Source organism: Salmo trutta, chromosome 17, assembly GCF_901001165.1.
Source record: "Salmo trutta chromosome 17, fSalTru1.1, whole genome shotgun sequence".
Classification (NCBI taxonomy): domain Eukaryota; kingdom Metazoa; phylum Chordata; class Actinopteri; order Salmoniformes; family Salmonidae; genus Salmo; species Salmo trutta.
Window position 1 is genome coordinate 58045407 of NC_042973.1, and position 19954 is coordinate 58065360.

The 19954-nt window shown below is 43.7% G+C and overlaps 1 long non-coding RNA gene across 1 annotated transcript; it reads left to right on the forward strand.

Annotated features, from left to right (window-relative positions):
• Positions 1–14377: 14377 nt before the first annotated feature.
• Positions 14378–15594, forward strand: LOC115152490 (uncharacterized). Its single transcript, XR_003867510.1, has 3 exons — positions 14378–14814; positions 15096–15204; positions 15296–15594. It is a non-coding gene; the product is annotated as an uncharacterized LOC115152490 (long non-coding RNA).
• Positions 15595–19954: the final 4360 nt, after the last annotated feature.

Below are 19954 nucleotides of genomic sequence, written 5' to 3' on the forward strand. Positions count from 1 at the left end.
GAGGAATGGCTGGATGAGTGTTTCAGACAGCGGGGGTTACCCAGAGGAATGGCTGGATGAGTGTTTCAGACAGCGGGGTTACCCAGAGGAATGGCTGGATGAGTGTTTCAGACAGCGGGGTTACCAGAGGAATGGCTGGATGAGTGTTTCAGACAGCGGGGCGGGGTTACCCAGAGGAATGGCTGGATGAGTGTTTCAGACAGCGGGGTTACCCAGAGGAACGGCTGGATGAGTGTTTCAGACAGCGGGGTTACCCAGAGGAATGGCTGGATGAGTGTTTCAGACAGCGGGGTTACCCAGAGGAACGGCTGGATGAGTGTTTCAGACAGCGGGGTTACCCAGAGGAACCGCTGGATGAGTGTTTCAGACAGCGGGGTTACCCAGAGGAATGGCTGGATGAGTGTTTCAGACAGCGGGGTTACCCAGAGGAACGTCTGGATGAGTGTTTCAGACAGCGGGGTTATCCAGAGGAATGGCTGGATGAGTGTTTCAGATAGCGGGGTTACCCAGAGGAATGGCTGGATGAGTGTTTCAGACAGCGGGGTTACCCAGAGGAACGGCTGGATGAGTGTTTCAGACAGCGGGGTTACCCAGAGGAACGGCTGGATGAGTGTTTCAGACAGCGGGGTTACCCAGAGTAATGGCTGGATGAGTGTTTCAGACAGCGGGGTTACCCAGAGTAATGGCTGGATGAGTGTTTCAGACAGCGGGGTTACCCAGAGGAACGGCTGGATGAGTGTTTCAGACAGCGGGGTTACCCAGAGGAACCGCTGGATGAGTGTTTCAGACAGCGGGGTAACCCAGAGGAATGGCTGGATGAGTGTTTCAGACAGCGGGGTTACCCAGAGGAATGGCTGGATGAGCGTTTCAGACAGCGGGGTTACCCAGAGGAACGGCTGGATGAGTGTTTCAGACAGCGGGGTTACCCAGAGGAACGGCTGGATGAGTGTTTCAGACAGCGGGGTTACCCAGAGGAACGGCTGGATGAGTGTTTCAGACAGCGGGGTTACCCAGAGGAACGGCTGGATGAGTGTTTCAGACAGCGGGGTTACCCAGAGGAACGGCTGGATGAGTGTTTCAGACAGCGGGGTTACCCAGAGGAATGGCTGGATGAGTGTTTCAGACAGCGGGGTTACCCAGAGGAATGGCTGGATGAGTGTTTCAGACAGCGGGGTTACCCAGAGGAATGGCTGGATGAGTGTTTCAGACAGCGGGGTTACCCAGAGGAATGGCTGGATGAGTGTTTCAGACAGCGGGGTTACCCAGAGGAATGGCTGGATGAGTGTTTCAGACAGCGGGGTTACCCAGAGGAATGGCTGGATGAGTGTTTCAGACAGCGGGGTTACCCAGAGGAATGGCTGGATGAGTGTTTCAGACAGCGCGGTTACCCAGAGGAATGGCTGGATGAGTGTTTCAGACAGCGGGGTTACCCAGAGGAATGGCTGGATTAGTGTTTCAGACAGCGGGGTTACCCAGAGGAATGGCTGGATGAGTGTTTCAGACAGCGGGGTTACCCAGAGGAACGGCTGGATGAGTGTTTCAGACAGCGGGGTTACCCAGAGGAATGGCTGGATGAGTGTTTCAGACAGCGGGGTTACCCAGAGGAACGGCTGGATGAGTGTTTCAGACAGCGGGGTTACCCAGAGGAACCGCTGGATGAGTGTTTCAGACAGCGGGGTTACCCAGAGGAATGGCTGGATGAGTGTTTCAGACAGCGGGGTTACCCAGAGGAACGTCTGGATGAGTGTTTCAGACAGCGGGGTTATCCAGAGGAATGGCTGGATGAGTGTTTCAGATAGCGGGGTTACCCAGAGGAATGGCTGGATGAGTGTTTCAGACAGCGGGGTTACCCAGAGGAACGGCTGGATGAGTGTTTCAGACAGCGGGGTTACCCAGAGGAACGGCTGGATGAGTGTTTCAGACAGCGGGGTTACCCAGAGTAATGGCTGGATGAGTGTTTCAGACAGCGGGGTTACCCAGAGTAATGGCTGGATGAGTGTTTCAGACAGCGGGGTTACCCAGAGGAACGGCTGGATGAGTGTTTCAGACAGCGGGGTTACCCAGAGGAACCGCTGGATGAGTGTTTCAGACAGCGGGGTTACCCAGAGGAATGGCTGGATGAGTGTTTCAGACAGCGGGGTTACCCAGAGGAATGGCTGGATGAGTGTTTCAGACAGCGGGGTTACCCAGAGGAATGGCTGGATGAGTGTTTCAGACAGCGGGGTTACCCAGAGGAATGGCTGGATGCGTGTTTCAGACAGCGGGGTTACCCAGAGGAATGGCTGGATGAGTGTTTCAGACAGCGCGGTTACCCAGAGGAATGGCTGGATGAGTGTTTCAGACAGCGGGGTTACCCAGAGGAATGGCTGGATTAGTGTTTCAGACAGCGGGGTTACCCAGAGGAATGGCTGGATGAGTGTTTCAGACAGCGGGGTTACCCAGAGGAACGGCTGGATGAGTGTTTCAGACAGCGGGGTTACCCAGAGGAATGGCTGGATGAGTGTTTCAGACAGCGGGGTTACCCAGAGGAACGGCTGGATGAGTGTTTCAGACAGCGGGGTTACCCAGAGGAATGGCTGCATGACGAAAGGGATCATTATAAACCTTCAGTGGTGTAAAAAGTACGCAATATACATTGTCCTCAACTGCGTCCAGTCAGCAGATGTGACAAACTTTGCTGCCCTGTTTCCAGTTGTCCACATGGCTGGAAGAACCTATTCAAGTAAGTAAGTAAATAGATTTTGAAAATGTAAAAAAAACGATGTATTATTAGCTAAGTAGCTACAGTGCAGGCTAACTCAAATGAGCTGCTAAATGAGCTATTTAGACAACTTCAAATACTGTATAGATAGATAGCTAGCTAAGTTAATTAAATATCACCAGCTACCTAACGTCATATTAGCTAGCTATCTTGATGTATTTATCACTGTAAAAAACAAACTCCAAATGCATTTGTAGGTAGCTAGCTGACAGCCATGGAGGAGGGTGAAAGGATAGCAGCCCCAACTGTCAGTGAGAGAGGAGGCTATTCTGGATAGGGCAGCTACTTTTGTGTAGTTCCTGTCCCTAGAAGTGAGGACGGAGATAATAGTAACATAATATTCAGTGTGGTGTAATTTGACTATAATGAAGTCTGTTTCTTGTGAGGTTTTCTGTCCTCAGATAAAGAGCTCTATGAAAGCCAGTCTACATATGAAGAGGTCCCAATGAAGAGCAGTGGTTCTCAGTCCTGGGGACTCAAAGAGGGGAACATTGTTGTTTTTGCCTTCACACTGCACAGCTGATTCAAATTATCAACTCATTATCAAGCTTCAAGTGGTATTTATGTATTCATTTGTGATGCCATCCTTGATATGATCCTGTTATTGTCACATGCTACACATGTACATATGTGTGCCCATGCATCTATCAATCCAATGTTATCATGATTTGTTATCAGGGATATTATACTTTAGTAATCCACAATGACCTGGTGATGTAACAGTCTAATAATTACATTTTCTTCCATATTCCTACAGAGACCTTGTAACTGGAGATTCCTTCATAACGATTGCCTACAGTTACCGTGTAGGGCACTGCAAGGTTGGGTGACCAGGGTCATCTGGGACTGCCTCCTGGAGGAATTCAGGTGTGTGAAGGCTACCTGTGTCCTGCGTAACTTCATGAGGATGGACACGAGGACCAGGAGGGGATCTGCAGCTCGCCGCCGTGTGCCAGAGGAGGAGTCTGCTGCTCTGCAGGATGTTTCAAGGATGGGGTCCAACAACGCAGCAAGAGAGGCAATCCGTGTGCAGGAGATCTTCACCTCCTACTTCTTCAAAGAGGGTGCTGTTCCCTGACAACACCATAGACTACACTATGCACAACCAAAGGCTCTTTTAAGAGCCATTCACATTGCAATAAGAGTATTCTTCCATTTACTGAGCTATGTCAACTGCAGTTATTCAATTCACAGTTTCTCTCCCTTTGATTTCTACTTCTCAGCTGAGGGTGCTGTTTAGGTAAGGGTGTGATGTCTGTGCAAAAACAAAACAGGCTATTTTAAATCACCCATATTGAAAAAATCTAGAACAATTAGACACCCTATAACCCACACCTACACACTCATGAATCAATCTGATTGATGGATTGTGTTGTGCAGTGAGCAGGTTCAGGTGTATAACTGTGGCTCCTTCCACCTTCAAAGAATAGGCAAGAGGGCCAACCATGGAGAATAGTAAGACACTTCATTATTTCTATAACTACGCTATATTGTTTGTCCTTGTGGGTCCGTTCATGTTTTTCAGCATAAAGTACTCTGCAGCCACTTAGTGTGGTGTGAACACCAGGTGAGGCCACACACAGATTCCTGTTGAACACTGTCACTTTAACTACCTTATTTTCTCAATAACAGTCTCTCTCCTTCACTTCATCCCTCTCTCCTCTTCTCCCTAAATCCTCTAGGTTATATCAGCTGTGTGGGTGAACCCCTCCTGCATCTGAACTGGTTCATAGAGGGCACAGCATGATCAGAGGTGAGAGGTCACTTGGTCAGGTCAACAGGAAGTATTATTAAAGAGATGCTTTACATTGAAATACAGATAGAGATGTAGTTAGTCCCAGAGTTAATGATCCCAGGTCAGTTTATATTATACAGGAAGTATTATTAAAGAGATGCTTTACATTGAAATACAGATAGAGATGCAGTAGTCCCAGAGTTAATGATCCCAGGTCAGTTTATATTATACAGGAAGTATTATTAAAGAGATGCATTACATTGAAATACAGATAGAGATGCAGTAGTCCCAGAGTTAATGATCCCAGGTCAGTTTATATTATACAGGAAGTATTATTAAAGAGATGCATTACATTGAAATACAGATAGAGATGCAGTAGTCCCAGAGTTAATGATCCAAGGTCAGTTTATATTATACAGGAAGTATTATTAAAGAGATGCATTACATTGAAATACAGATAGAGATGCAGTAGTCCCAGAGTTAATGATCCAAGGTCAGTTTTTTATTTCACCTCCTGATTGATGACTAACAATGTTAGAATAAAAAATAATAACACAAGGTTTAAACATGCTCTCTGTCTCCACCTGTCTCTCGTCTGCAGGTATGTTTTGATGTGAGAGGATGCCAACCCCCAGTCCCATCATCGCCACCTCACCTGCTTTTAAGAACCTTTGGGCCAACGAGAGACACTATTATGTAATTGTGATGAACTGAGAGAATATTTATGTAGCACTGTGATTCATTAATCATGTGCTGCCTTCCCTGCTCCTATGTGCTTACCTCTTTCCCTTTCTGTCTTTTACACCTCTCTCACCACCTCCTCTTTCTTCCTCTGTTTTTATAATGCACAACAGATGTGCATTGAAGGACAGATTGAAACTTGTATTTATAACACTTGGATAATGAGCTTTTCAATAAAGCGTTTCACATTCTCTACTGGTTGAAATGAAGTGTAATGTGATGAAATACTCCACCTGTCCTGTGTTTATCAGATCAATGCAGATGAAGGGCATTAGATGTTGAGATGAACCAGTGTTAGAGTATTTACATGATGCATAGGAAGTGTAGTGTTCTGTTTTTTAACATTATATTTCTATATATATGAATTAACTAGTTAAATCCTGTTTCTAGTCTATTAGTTACAATGTGTAACCATTGATGTCCCAGGACCAAGATTGGTAAACACTGTCGAAGTGTATAATTGTAATCCATACATGCAGACACAGCGTCATTCAAAGACTGGAATTTGATACTCCTGGTATTGGATATGACTGAAAAATAATCTCAAAGACATTCATACCTAAACTGCACCTTTATTTGCCAAGGTAGAGTACATGATCAGTGAATATATTAAATGTACAGGCTACAATGTGGGGATCTCATGCATGGTAATAACTACATGTATATACGACTTGCATCCTTGGCACAACATGATATTATATTCTACTCATAGGCTCCATTAATGTCATTCAGGCTGATTTGTAGTTGATACAACTGGCTATGATAGCTGAGGTTCATAGGTTCTGAACTAATATGTATACCAAACGTTTGGGTCCATACACAGATCGGCTAGATAGCTAGCTACACATCCATAGGCATACAGGTATTTTAATCATCCACTGCACAATAAGCAAGAACATAGCTAGCTATGTTATTTCATCTATCTGCATGGCAAATATCAGCAAGGCAAGCTTACAAAATTGTATATTCAATTTGCAGTAAACTCTTCAGCTAGCTAGATTCTATACATCCACTGTTTCACAAAACGACAGCCTGGTTTGCTGGTTGTTTCAGGAGTCCCTAAAACAACCAGAATGACAATTTCATACTCATGTCACAACACCCATAAAGCTGGTCAGCTAGCTGGTTAATGTTAGCTAGTCAGCTAGCTGGCTAAAGTTAGCTAGTCAGCTAGCTGGTTAATGTTAGCTAGTCAGCTAGCTGGCTAATGTTAGTTAGTCAGCTAGTTGGTTAATGTTAGCTAGTCAGCTAGCTGGCTAAATCGCGATTTTCGTAAATGAACTTTACAATAAAAAAATGCATAATCGTTTGTCTCTACATTAACTAACATTCCTGTCAACTGTACATGTTTCTGCATGATTCGTTATGATGTTATAATCCCTTACATTTGCTTCCATCCTAGTATTTCTGTCCGCCATCTTTGATCCAGTTCAGTTCTGTGTAGGGGTACCCCTCTCTCCTAGTATTTCTGTCCTCCATCTTAGATCTAGATCAGTTCTGTGAAGAGGTACCCCTCTCTCCTAGTATTTCTGTCCGCCATCTTTGATCCAGTTCAGTTCTGTGTAGGGGTACCCCTCTCTCCTAGTATTTCTGTCCTCCATCTTTGATCCAGTTCAGTTCTGTGTAGGGGTATCCCTCACTCCTAGTATTTCTGTCCTCCATCTTTGATCCAGTTTAGTTCTGTGTAGGGGTACCCCTCTCTCCTAGTATTTCTGTCCGCCATCTTTGATCCAGTTCAGTTCTGTGTAGGGGTACCCCTCTCTCCTAGTGTTTCTGTCCGCCATCTTTGATCCAGTTCAGTTCTGTGTAGGGGTACCCCTCTCTCCTAGTATTTCTGTCCGCCATCTTTCATCCAGTTCAGTTCTGTGTAGGGGTACCCCTCTCTCCTAGTATTTCTGTCCGCCATCTTTGATCCAGTTCAGTTCTGTGTAGGGGTACCCCTCTCTCCTAGTATTTCTGTTCGCCATCTTTGATCCAGATCAGTTCTGTGTAGGGGTACCCCTCTCTCCTAGTATTTCTGTCCTCCATCTTTGATCCAGTTCAGTTCTGTGTAGGGGTATCCCTCTCTCCTAGTATTTCTGTCCGCCATCTTTGATCCAGATCAGTTCTGTGTAGGGGTACCCCTCTCTCCTAGTATTTCTGTCCTCCATCTTTGATGAAGAAAGTCTAACAGTCACTAGTGCAGCAGCAGCCTCCCCTGGTCCTAGTGCTCCCCGGTAAGAAGTTTAAGATGCGATGGAACGGTTGACGAAAAAAAGAAATCACAGAAAATATATATTGACTGATATTGATTTATTTAAGGGGGGCTAATGAATATTTTAGGCCTAGCGACGTACCTGATACCTACCCTTTAACTTTTTGTCTGAAAATTAAATATACATTTTACTCAACTGCGTTACCCACTCCAGTCAGCAGATGGTGGTCTGGGATTTTAAGGCGATAATGTTAGTGTGACGTATAATCTAGTGGACGAAACGCTTCTTTCAACAGCAGCAACAGTTCGTCAGCCACCTCGGTAGCTCGCTAGACAAAATAGCCGAACCAATAAAGCTCTTTAGACGCGTTAGTGTATATTAGCAACTGTGTTTTAAAACCACTTCTGTCGTCTAGGTAAATATCCGATTTAATTTCATATTTACGGTGTTGTTGTTATTAGTCAGCTAGCGGGCTGGTTAAGTTAGCATTAGCCTAGCTAGCTAACATTCACAACCATGCGGTTACTGAGCTACTCTCCTCCTGCTAAAGAAGAGAACATCACAGTAAAACAAGAAGTAGAGGGTGAGGCCGTTACTGTGAAAGAAGAAAAAGACGCGTTCAGAGTGAAAGAGGAGGAGGATGTTACAGTAAAAGGAGTGGAGGATGCAGTTTATGGAGTGAAAGATGAGGAGGAGGAGGAAGAAGAGGAGGAAACTGGATATCTGGGCCCGGTTTCCCAAAAGCATCTTAAGGCATCCAACAGTGAACTTAGCCGTGAGATGGTTTTGAGAAACCGTTCCCTGATTAACACTAGTAAGTACTGCCTTAAAAAAACAGAGGCACAAACTCTGTAGTTATTGAACTGATGTTTGGTGTTAAAGCGGAAATCTGCAATTGCTACATCCATATTGTGACTTTAAAATTATTTATTTATAGCCATTGATTCTTGAAGAATATAACACATGCCTCATGAGCTTAGTTCAACTGTTGTACCCCATCAGAACCCCAAATAAGCTTTTTTTACTCCAATGTTTCGAAACAATGTAAATCAACACTGTATAGCCTCAATATGGTTAAAACTATAATGTTGATATCATCGATGGTCAGTCCTTGCATCCATAGGTCTGTCTGTAGTTACATTTCTCCAACCCCATAATCATCTTATTACCAAAACAGTGGTGGAATTACAGATTTGTTATTGTTTGAACTGCAGATTGGTTGGTTGTGTGGGTTTTTTAAACAGCAACAAAATGGCTGCCCTGAGGCTTGGTTTGGTAAACAGCTGAGGGATGGGGGCTGGAGAAGTGTAACCACTCTCAAATTCTTAGAGAAAGCTATTGTGGCAACCGTAACTCAACACCTAGCGACCTCTTCAAGAAGTTCAGACATCTTGGCATAACAGTTATAAGGTGTTGGCTTGACAGTTGCTGGACCCAGGTTTGAGTTAAGCTCAGGGCAACCCCCTGAATTCACTACACTATGAATACAAAGACTGGCCATCCATGATGTCATAATGATTGTTTAACCAGGTTTCTAGGCTATATAGTATATTCTAGACTTCATCCATGAGGTCATAATGATAGTTTAACCAGGTTTCTAGGATATATAGTATATTCTAGAATTCATCCATGATGTCATAATGATAGTTTAACCAGGTTTCTAGGCTATATAGTATATTCTAGAATTCATCCAAGATGTCATAATGATAGTTTAACCAGGTTTCTAGGCTATATAGTATATTCTAGAATTCATCCATGATGTCATAATGATAGTTTAACCAGGTTTCTAGGCTATATAATATATTCTAGAATTCATCCATGATTTCATAATGATAGTTTAACCAGGTTTCTAGGCTATATAGTATATTCTAGAATTCATCCATGATGTCATAATGATTGTTTAACCAGGTTTCTAGGATATATAGTATATTCTAGAATTCATCCATGATGTCATAATGATAGTTTAACCAGGTTTCTAGGATATATAGTATATTCTAGAATTATTCCATGATGTCATAATGATAGTTTAACGAGGTTTCTAGGCTATATAGTATATTCTATAACTGCCAGTGTAGATTTCCTGTGGAGGCAAATTATTAGAGCTGTTGATAAGTCATTGTATAATATTCAGCCAATTTTTTTTCATGCCCTTACATTAAAGGCAAGACATACCTAGATTCAATTACATTCATGAATTGGTTTGAAACCTTTGTTTTAAACCCTTCTCAAAGTTGGTGTCTTGACAGATGTGTAAAAAATGGTTTGTCATGAAACACATTTTTTTTTTTTTTTTAAATGTAACCTTTATTTAACTTGGCAAGTTAGTTAAGAACAAATTCTTATTTACAATGACTGCCTACCCCGGACGACGCTGGGCCATTGTGCGCCGCCCTGTGGGACTCCCAATCACTGCCGGTTGTGATACAGCCTGGATTTGAACCAGGGTGTCTGTAGTGACGTCTCAAGCACTGAGATGCATTGCCCGCTGCGCCGCTCGGGAGCCCCAAAATCATATTCTAGTGCTGTCCCCAACTACAATACACCTTGGCCAACCAAGAGTCATCTGTTCTTTCTACCAATCACCCCATGTGTTTTAAAAAAATCTCTATGTACTGAACTTGTCTGATGCTTTAAGCACACTGTTTGATTAAATAAATAAGACGCACAAATGACTAGAGGGAGCCAGTCATCAACATATCCTTTTTACATTTTTATTTTATTTGGCAAGTCAGTTAAGAACAAATTCTTATTTTTAGTGACGGCCTAGGAACAGACCGCCTTGTTCAGGGGCAGAATGACAGATTTGTACCTTGTCAGCTCAGGGATTCGATCTTGCAACCTTTCGGTTACTAGTCCAGGGCTCTAACCACTAGGCTGCGCTGCCGCCCCAACCTCACCAGAAGAACCCCCCCCACTGCTGGACTTCGTAAATTCTGCTGTTTTGCTCCTGAAGTTTTCAGTAATAGACTAATAGACTACAGATAGGCTACACCAGCAGTCAGCAACCTTTTCCATTTGGTGCCAATTTATCTGACCATTTCTACTGATCTGGTGCCAGTTATGATTTTCATATTCACATTTTACTGGAACAGTTTCATTTAATTTCTAATAGTATCTCAAAATCATTGTCTGTGATTAATCTACATTCTATCTAAATGAAAATTATACAAATCTAAAAGTAACTTTTATTGCCATTGCCAACTATGTAAAAAAATAGCCTACATAAAGCCAACAAATAAAAACATTGCATTCTGCAGGTCGAAAATATCCTGATAAAAATTAATATCCTAGAAATCACTTTGGCTGCACATGGCCTGTCTACAACAAACTTGAAACATTGTATCAACTGTCCATTGGGTCCTCTGAAACTTGCAACTTTGTATAAAGTATTCAGGACAGACACAGCTGTAGGCTATTTGTGCAAAGGATAAGAAGTAAACCGGTATTTTATGACATTTCCACTGGATCAGAGAATTGCATTTTTCGCTTTTATGCTGAGTGGTTATCGAAAGGGCGAGAGCTGGAAACATTTTACGAACATACTTTGAGGAACTATTGTCATTCGCAGTTGATTTTGATTAGACTTTGTTTACTTGCTGTTTGAGGTGAAGAAAAATGTAAGAGAGAATAAAGTAGACGGCATCGGTCAAAATCGTGATTTATGACCCTATGTCCGGCTGGGGCGTACATGCCCAAATAAGGGCATCTGGTCAGGACATCCTGGCGGGAAGGTGTCACGTGGTTAGGGTCATATAGTTTTATCCTGTTCTGTCACGTGTTAGAGTGTGTGTTATATCTATATTGCATCTCTTTGAAGTGGTCATGATGATTGATGTGTAGGGACCTCATTGAACTGGGAGGGTTGTGTTTGAACATTTCAAAGAGGATGGCCCCCACACCCCCCTATTTTATTGCTCTTAGGGTTGTTGTGTATGAATTAGGAATGTCCGGGGGGTTATGTGTTGGAGGCAGACGTCTTATAAATACGCCCCAGACACACATGCGGCCCCAGAACACTAAACAAGATTTTAAAAATAAAACCCTGAACATTAAAACAGAAAATTGTCTCCTAGGCCAATTCTCAGGGTACTATGCGCCTCTTGTCGCGAACCCAATGATAAAAGCATCGAGGATCTTCGGGGTGAGGCCCCAGAATGTTTTAACTTCTCTAGGGCCGGCGGGACGAAATCGTCCCACCTAGGTAACAGCCAGTGGAATCCTGTGGCGCGTTATTCAAATACCTTAGAAATGCTATTACTTCAATTTCTCAAACATATGACTATTTTACACCATTTTAACCTCTTACATCTAGACGTTCCACTAGCGGAACACCTGCTCCAATATCTAATGATAGGCGTGGCGCGAATTACAAATTCCTCAAAAATACAAAAACTTCAATTTTTCAAACATATGACTATTTCACAGCATTTTAAAGACAAGACTCTCCTTTATCTAACCACACTGTCCGATTTCAAAAAGGCTTTACAGCGAAAGCAAAACATTAGATTATGTCAGCAGAGTACCCAGCCAGAAATAATCAGACACCCATTTTTCAAGCTAGCATATAATGTCACAAAAAACAAAACCACAGCTAAATGCAGCACTAACCTTTGATCTTCATCAGATGACACACCTAGGACATTATGTTATACAATACATGCATGTTTTGTTCAATCAAGTTCATATTTATATCAAAAACCAGCTTTTTACATTAGCATGTGACGTTCAGAACTAGCATACCCCCCACAAACCTCCGGTGAATTTACCAAATTACTCACGATAAACGTTCACAAAAAACATAAATTATTTTAAGAATTATAGATACAGAACTCCTTTGTGCAATCGCGGTGTCCGATTTTAAAATAGCTTTTCGGTGAAAGCACATTTTGCGATATTCTGAGTAGATAGCTCAGCCATCACGGCTAGCTATTTAGACACCCACCAAGTTTAGCCCTGACCAAACTCCGATTTACTATTAGAAAAGTTTGATTACCTTTGGTGTTCTTCGTCAGAATGCACTCCCAGGACTGCTACTTCAATAACAAATGTTGGTTTGGTTCAAAATAATCCATAGTTATATCCAAATAGCGGCGTTTTGTTCGTGCGTTCAAGACACTATCCGAAGTGTAAATAAGGGTCACGAGCATGGCGCATTTCGTGACAAAAGATTTCTAAATATTCCATTATCGTACTTCGATGCATGTCAACCGCTGTTTAAAATCAATTTTTATGCCATTTTTCTCGTAAAAAAGTTATAATATTCCGACCGGGAATCTGCGTTTAGGTAAACAGACGAAAGAAATTAAAGCATGGGGTCGACTCGGGCACGAGCCTGAGTCTCACAGTACTGTGACCAGCCACTATCCAAACGCGCTACTTTTTTTCAGCCAAAGGCTGCCTCGATATCGTTCAGCTTTTTCCCGGGCTCTGAGAGCCATAGGAAGTGTCACATTAGAGCAAAGATCCTCAGTCTTCAATAAAAAGAGCCAAGATGAAGAACAACTTGTCAGACAGGCCACTTCCCATATAGAATCCTCTCAGGTTTTTGCCTGCCATATGAGTTCTGTTATACTCACAGACACCATTCAAACAGTTTTAGAAACTTTAGGGTGTTTTCTATCCAAAGCCAATAATTCTATGCATATTCTAGTTACTGGGCAGGAGTAGTAACCAGATTAAATCGGGTATGTTTTTTTATCCGGCCGTGTCAATACTGCCCCCTACCCCCAACAGGTTAAAGCGTTTTTGGATACTAGTGATGGCCATAGGACTTATATGTTCAAACCTGAGGATTCAACGGTGAAGATTTTCACAGACAGCGAACCCAGACCCCTTTATCATGCAAAACCCAGGAGTTTTTCTCCTGCACTGCGTATGAGAGAATGGCTTACGATACGCCTAGTGCTCTGTCAAATTGAACAGGCCCTTAGCGCTACAGACTTACCAGGCTATGCATTGGAAGAGGTTGTGGGGGGGTCGCCATGATTTACAAGCCATCAGGATCTCTTCAATGGCTTATAGCCCCAACTCCAAAGTGACAATTTTAGCATGTGAACAATTTGATAGTACAAATGCGACGAAGTCTGTCAGTTCATATTTATTTTCCAAAGCATGCAAGGATGTGAATTTTTTTATGCCTGTGTTTAGCTTTAAATGGAGGGATTACCCTATATTCATAACCCTGATGAATAAGCTGGACAGTCTTTTACAAAATCGTGAACAATTACGACGATGGCCGCTTCTATCCTTAAGACACACGGGCAAGTGTCTACAGGCCAGACGTAGGATCTATCCCTGGAGTGAAAACTTACCGAGTCTTGACGCTGGGGAATTGGACACAGACAGCGGGTGGGGTTCAGTGACAACCCTATAGACGGGCCCGTTATCCGTAAGAAAGGAACATTAAAAAAAATGTTATGTATTAATTATTCAAAAGGTCTGTACTAAATATTACAAATTAAATGAATGTTTTTAAAGCAACCCCTTAACGAACGGGAATCTGTCATTTCTTCAAACGTTGTTTATACATAAAAAAACATGAATGCATGTTAAAATATTGTACAGTAAAACATTTTAAATGATTATTGCATGTTTAAAAAGGTCTGTAGTAAATATTATGAATTAAATAATGTTTTTAAAGCTGTATCTCACCTTTAACGTAGGGACTATGCATTTTCGAGCCATCCCCCGGCAGGGCCCTGAGAAAAAAGGATTCCGGAACGACATGTGCGTGCGCTGGGGGTGTGTGCGTGTGAGGGAGGGTAATTGTGTGTGTGTGTGTTTCAAAACAAAAAGGGGGGTGTGTCTCTGCATGGGTGGCTTTTGAAACCAGAAAAAGTGTATAAGTCTGTTTAGGATTGGGGGCGTCTCTTCAATTGGGCTAGGCACTTTCAATTTTATTATCACAAAAGCCTTTCATATAGATATTTATCTCACACACAAGCATGTGGGGGCTAAAAAGTGAAAAAGCCCAGGCATAAGATATCTTGTCTAGACGACCTCCTAAGGGTTTAAAACATATGTTATTTTCTAATCAGCGCATATACTGAAGGTCCCCCACCCCGGGATATATATTTACAACGGACACCCCAAAGCTGTGCTATGAAGCATAAATGCAATATCGACAGACCGGAAATGTCGAGACACCCGCCTGTGGTTTTTGGGTCTCTAGACATTCGGGAGTACATTATATGACTCTTTTATGCATACAGGATATCGCCCGAAAAAACGGCACCCCCAGCTCTGTAAACTCATTGCATAATATATCTCTCGTTAGAGTACGAAAGGCTAAAGCGCAACATCAGGCCAACAGCCAGAAGAGTTATCCGCCCAGAACAGCTAAAAGATCCTCGATGAATCCGTCCTAATGGAGCTTTCTGAAGGTGAGTTAGTGAAAATGATATATTAGATATGTAGGTTAGATTTTTTTCAGGGAATTGTTTGACATACATTTTAGGCAATTATCAATATAATGTGTTACATAGTGTGCAGCTGTGATAACTTTATGTAATTGTTTGGATATAAAACCGGTGTGATATGGTTTCTTAAACGGGGGACAATGATTTTTTTAGGTAATATGTCAAATGCACGTATTATTATAAGTTAGTGAATATATTTTGTATAAATACCTGTTAATATTATCTAACGTCTGTATGATACCCAGAGGCTACCTGGGCATAATTGCTTGGGAACCGACAGCGTTAGACAGGGATTCTCAGAAGCAAACTGCGCCGGTCCTTTAAGTAGCCCTTCACCATCACACTATTTTCGACGTAAGTCCAAAAATAAAATCCATAGTAATATTTATACATTAAAAAACTAAAAGTGGGCACCCTGTTTTAAAATCAATTTTTGTGATTACAGCGGACAGCCAACTAACAGGGGTACATGATGCATTAGGGACTCTGAACAACTTCGGAGGAGCAGATGAAAGAGATGCTATTCTACGGTTTTGTACTAACGGCTTTATCCCTAACTCCAAACACCAGCCAACAGCCCAGAACCGCGGAATACCGAGCAGCTAATAGATCATCTGTGAATCCATCCTCATGGAACTTTTTTGAAGGGGAGGTGAATATGAAGTGTGATGTTTGTATATAGATATATATTATATAAGAATGATAGGTATTATTCTTGGCATTTACATGTATGTTTAAAAAAAATGAAGGCTATTTAACCATTGAACCATCGTTTTTTTATTCATACAGTTTGTAAACAGTAGCTTCTGCCCTCTTAGGGTCTATCTGACCCGCTTATTATATCAAACCTCTCAGACTAGAAAGTATGATTAAAAAGTATGATTAGAAACTATGACAACTATGTTCAAACTGTGATTAGAAACAACAATTTGAAACTACGACAAACTAATAAACTATGAACAACTATGAAGCCAGGGGTGTGTGTGTGTGTGTGATGATCTATTATTTAAGTGTGTAATATTACTCTCTCTCTCTCAATGTATACCCTTTCACTCAATGTATACCAAAGTAGCAAATATTTAACAACGTTTCAACATTCGGTATTGCAACATTTATGAAAGACAATGATATACAATTTTAAGGCAATTATCAATATAATGTGTTACATAGTGTGCAGCTGTGATAACTTTATGTAATATATTCTCTCTCTCTCTCTCTCTCATTTTTTTTATATATATATAAAAATATAAAGACAGGACATTGACTCCTGAGTGTTGAACTTATGCCCACTCTACAGCCACCCAGGGTTGTTATATGACCCTGAGGGTCATCTACGAACATTGGAACATCTTCAAAAACAATGAGGGGTACATGTACTCTTAAATGTCCACTCAGAGCATGGTACCTCTATCATTTTCTTCCTAGGTTTATGACTTCTAGGGAGTGTTTCCAAGAGGCTGTGCTGAGTTGTCACAAAGTGTTTTTACAGATACCCTGTCTATAAAATCTAAGACCTATCAATGCATATTTACATTTTACATTTAAGTCATTTAGCAGACGCTCTTATCCAGAGCGACTTACAAATTGGTGCATTCACCTTATGATATCCAGTGGAACAACCACTTTACAATAGTGCATCTAAATAATTTGTTTTTGGGGGGGGGGTTAGAAGGATTACTTTATCCTATCCTAGGTATTCCTTAAAGAGGTGGGGTTTCAGGTGTCTCCGGAAGGTGGTGATTGACTCCGATTGACTCCGCTGTCCTGGCGTCGTGAGGGAGCTTGTTCCACCATAGGGGTGCCAGAGCAGCGAACAGTTTTGACTGGGCTGTGCGGGAGCTGTGCTTCCTCAGAGGTAGGGGGGCCAGCAGGCCAGAGGTGGATGAACGCAGTGCCCTTGTTTGGGTGTAGGGACTAATCAGAGCCTGAAGGTACGGAGGTGCCGTTCCTCTCACAGCTCCGTATGCAAGCACCATGGTCTTGTAGCAGATGCGAGCTTCAACTGGAAGCCAGTGGAGTGTGCGGAGGAGCGGGGTTACGTGAGAGAACTTGGGAAGGTTGAACACCAGACGGGCTGCGGCGTTCTGGATGAGTTGTAGGGGTTTAATGTTGTAGGGGTTTAAAGACGGGAGATGACAAGTGCCTGGATTAGGACCTGCGCCGCTTCCTGTGTAAGGCAGGGTCGTACTCTGCGAATGTTGTAGAGGATGAACCTACAGGATAGGGTTACAGCCCTGATCTTAGCGGAGAACGACAGGGTGTTGTCCAGGGTCACGCCAAGGCTCTTAGCACTCTGGGAGGAGGACACAATGGAGTTGTCAACCGTGATGGCGAGATCATGGAACGGGCAGTCCTTCCCCGGGAGAAAGAGCAGCTCCGTCTTGCCGAGGTTCAGCTTGAGGTGGTGATCCGTCATCCACACTGATATGTCTGCCAGACATGCAGAGACGCGATTCGCCACCTGGTTATCAGAAGGGGGAAAGGAGAAGATTAATTGTGTGTTGTCTGCGTAGCAATGATAGGAGAGACCATGTGAGGATATGACAGAGCCAAGTGACTTGGTTTATAGTGAGAATAGGAGAGGGCCTAGAACAGAGCCCTGGGGGACACCAGTGGTGAGAGCACGTGGTGCGGAGACAGATTCTCGCCACGCCACCTGGTAGGAGCGACCTGTCAGGTAGGATGCAATCCAAGCGTGGGCCGCGCCGGAGATGCCCAACTCGGAGAGGGTGGAGAGGAGGATCTGATGGTTCACAGTATCAAAGGCAGCAGATAGGTCTAGAAGGATGAGAGCAGAGGAGAGAAAGTTAGCTTTAGCAATGCGGAGAGCCTCCATGACACAGAGAAGAGCAGTCTCAGTTGAATGCCCAGTCTTGAAACCTGACTGATTAGGATCAAGAAGGTCATTCTGAGAGAGATAGCAGGAGAGCTGGCCAAGGACGGCACGTTCAAGAGTTTTGGAGAGAAAAGAGAGAAGGGATACTGGTCTGTAGTTGTTGACATCGGAGGGATCGAGTGTCGGTTTTTTCAGAAGGGGTGCAACTCTCGTTCTCTTGAAGACGGAAGGGACGTAGCCAGCGGTCAGGGATGAGCGAGGTGAAGTAAGGGAGAAGGTCTCCGGAAATGGTCTGGAGAAGAGAGGAGGGGATAGGGTCAAGCGGGGAGGTTGTTGGGCGGCCGGCCGTCACAAGACGCGAGATTTCATCTGGAGAGAGAGGGGAGAAAGAGGTCAAAGCACAGGGTAGGGCAGTGTGAGCAGGACCAGCGGTGTCGTTTGACTTAGCAAACGAAGATCGGATGTCGTCGACCTTCTTTTCAAAATGGTTGACGAAGTCATCCGCAGAGAGGGAGGAGGGGGGGAGGGGGAGGAGGATTCAGGAGGGAGGAGAAGGTGGCAAAGAGCTTCCTAGGGTTAGAGGCAGATGCTTGGAATTTAGAGTGGTAGAGACAGAAGAGGAAAATGTAGAGAGGAGGGAGTGAAAGGATGCCAGGTCCGCAGGGAGGCGAGTTTTCCTCCATTTCCGCTCGGCTGCCCGGAGCCCTGTTCTGTGAGCTCGCAATGAGTCGTCGAGCCACGGAGCAGGAGGTGAGGACCGAGCCGGCCTGGAGGATAGGGGACATAGAGAGTCAAAGGATGCAGAAAGGGAGGAGAGGAGGGTTGAGGAGGCAGAATCAGGAGATAGGTTGGAGAAGGTTTGAGCAGAGGGAAGAGATGATAGGATGGAAGAGGAGAGAGTAGCGGGAGAGAGAGAGCGAAGGTTGCGACAGCGCAATACCATCTGAGTAGGGGCAGAGTGAGACGTGTTGGATGAGAGCGAGAGGGAAAAGGATACAAGGTAGTGGTCGGAGACTTGGAGGGGAGTTGCAATGAGATTAGTGGAAGAACAGCATCTAGTAAAGATGTGGTCAAGCGTATTGCCTGCCTTGTGAGTAGGGGGGGAAGGTGAGAGGGTGAGGTCAAAAGAGGAGAGGAGTGGAAAGAAGGAGGCAGAGAGGAATGAGTCAAACTGTGAGAGGTGAGCCATCCTCAGGAAAGGAACTTATCAAGGCGTCAAGCTCATTGATGAACTCTCCAAGGGAACCTGGAGGGTGATAAATGATAAGGATGTTAAGCTTGAAAGGGCTGGTAACTGTGACAGCATGGAATTCAAAGGAGGCGATCAGGGGAGAAAGAGAGAATGTCAACTTGGGAGAGATGAGGATTCCAGTGTCACCACCCCACTGGCTCGATGCTCTAGGGGTATGCGAGAACACGTGGGCAGACGAGGAGAGAGCAGTAGGAGTAGCAGTGTTATCTGTGGTAATCCGTGTTTCCATCAGCGCCAGGAAGTCTAGGGACTGGAGGGTAGCATAGGCTGAGATGAACTCAGCCTTGTTGGCCGCAGAACGGCAGTTCCAGAGGCTGCCGGAGACCTGGAACTCCACGTGGGTCGTGCGCGCTGGGACCACCAGGTTAGAGTGGCAGCAGCCACGCGGTGTGAAGCGTTTGTATGGCCTGTGCAGAGGGGAGAGAACAGGGATAGACAGACACATAGTTGACAAGCTACAGAAGAGGCTACGCTAATGCAAAGGAGATTGGAATGACAAGTGGACTACACGTCTCGAATGTTCAGAAAGTTAAGCTTACGTTGCAAAAATCTTATTGACTAAAATGATACAGTACTGCTGGCTGGTGAAATAGGCTAGCTAGCAGTGGCTGCGTTCTTGACTTTGTTTGAAAGTGTAGCTGGCTAGGTAACCTCGATAGTTTCAGTACTACACCTTATCATGATACAAAGGCAACTATGTAGCTAGCTAACACTAGCATCAGCACAGCCTCTTGGAAACACTCCCTAGAAGTCATAAACCTAGGAAGAAAATGATAGAGGTACCATGCTCTGAGTGGACATTTAAGCGTACATGTACCCCTCATTGTTTTTGAAGATGTTCCAATGTTCGTAGATGACCCTCAGGGTCATATAACAACGCTGGGTGGCTGTAGAGTGGGCATAAGTTCAACACTCAGGAGTCAATGTCCTGTCTTTATATTTTTATATATATATAAAAAAAATGAGAGCGAGAGAGAGAATATATTACATAAAGTTATCACAGCTGCACACTATGT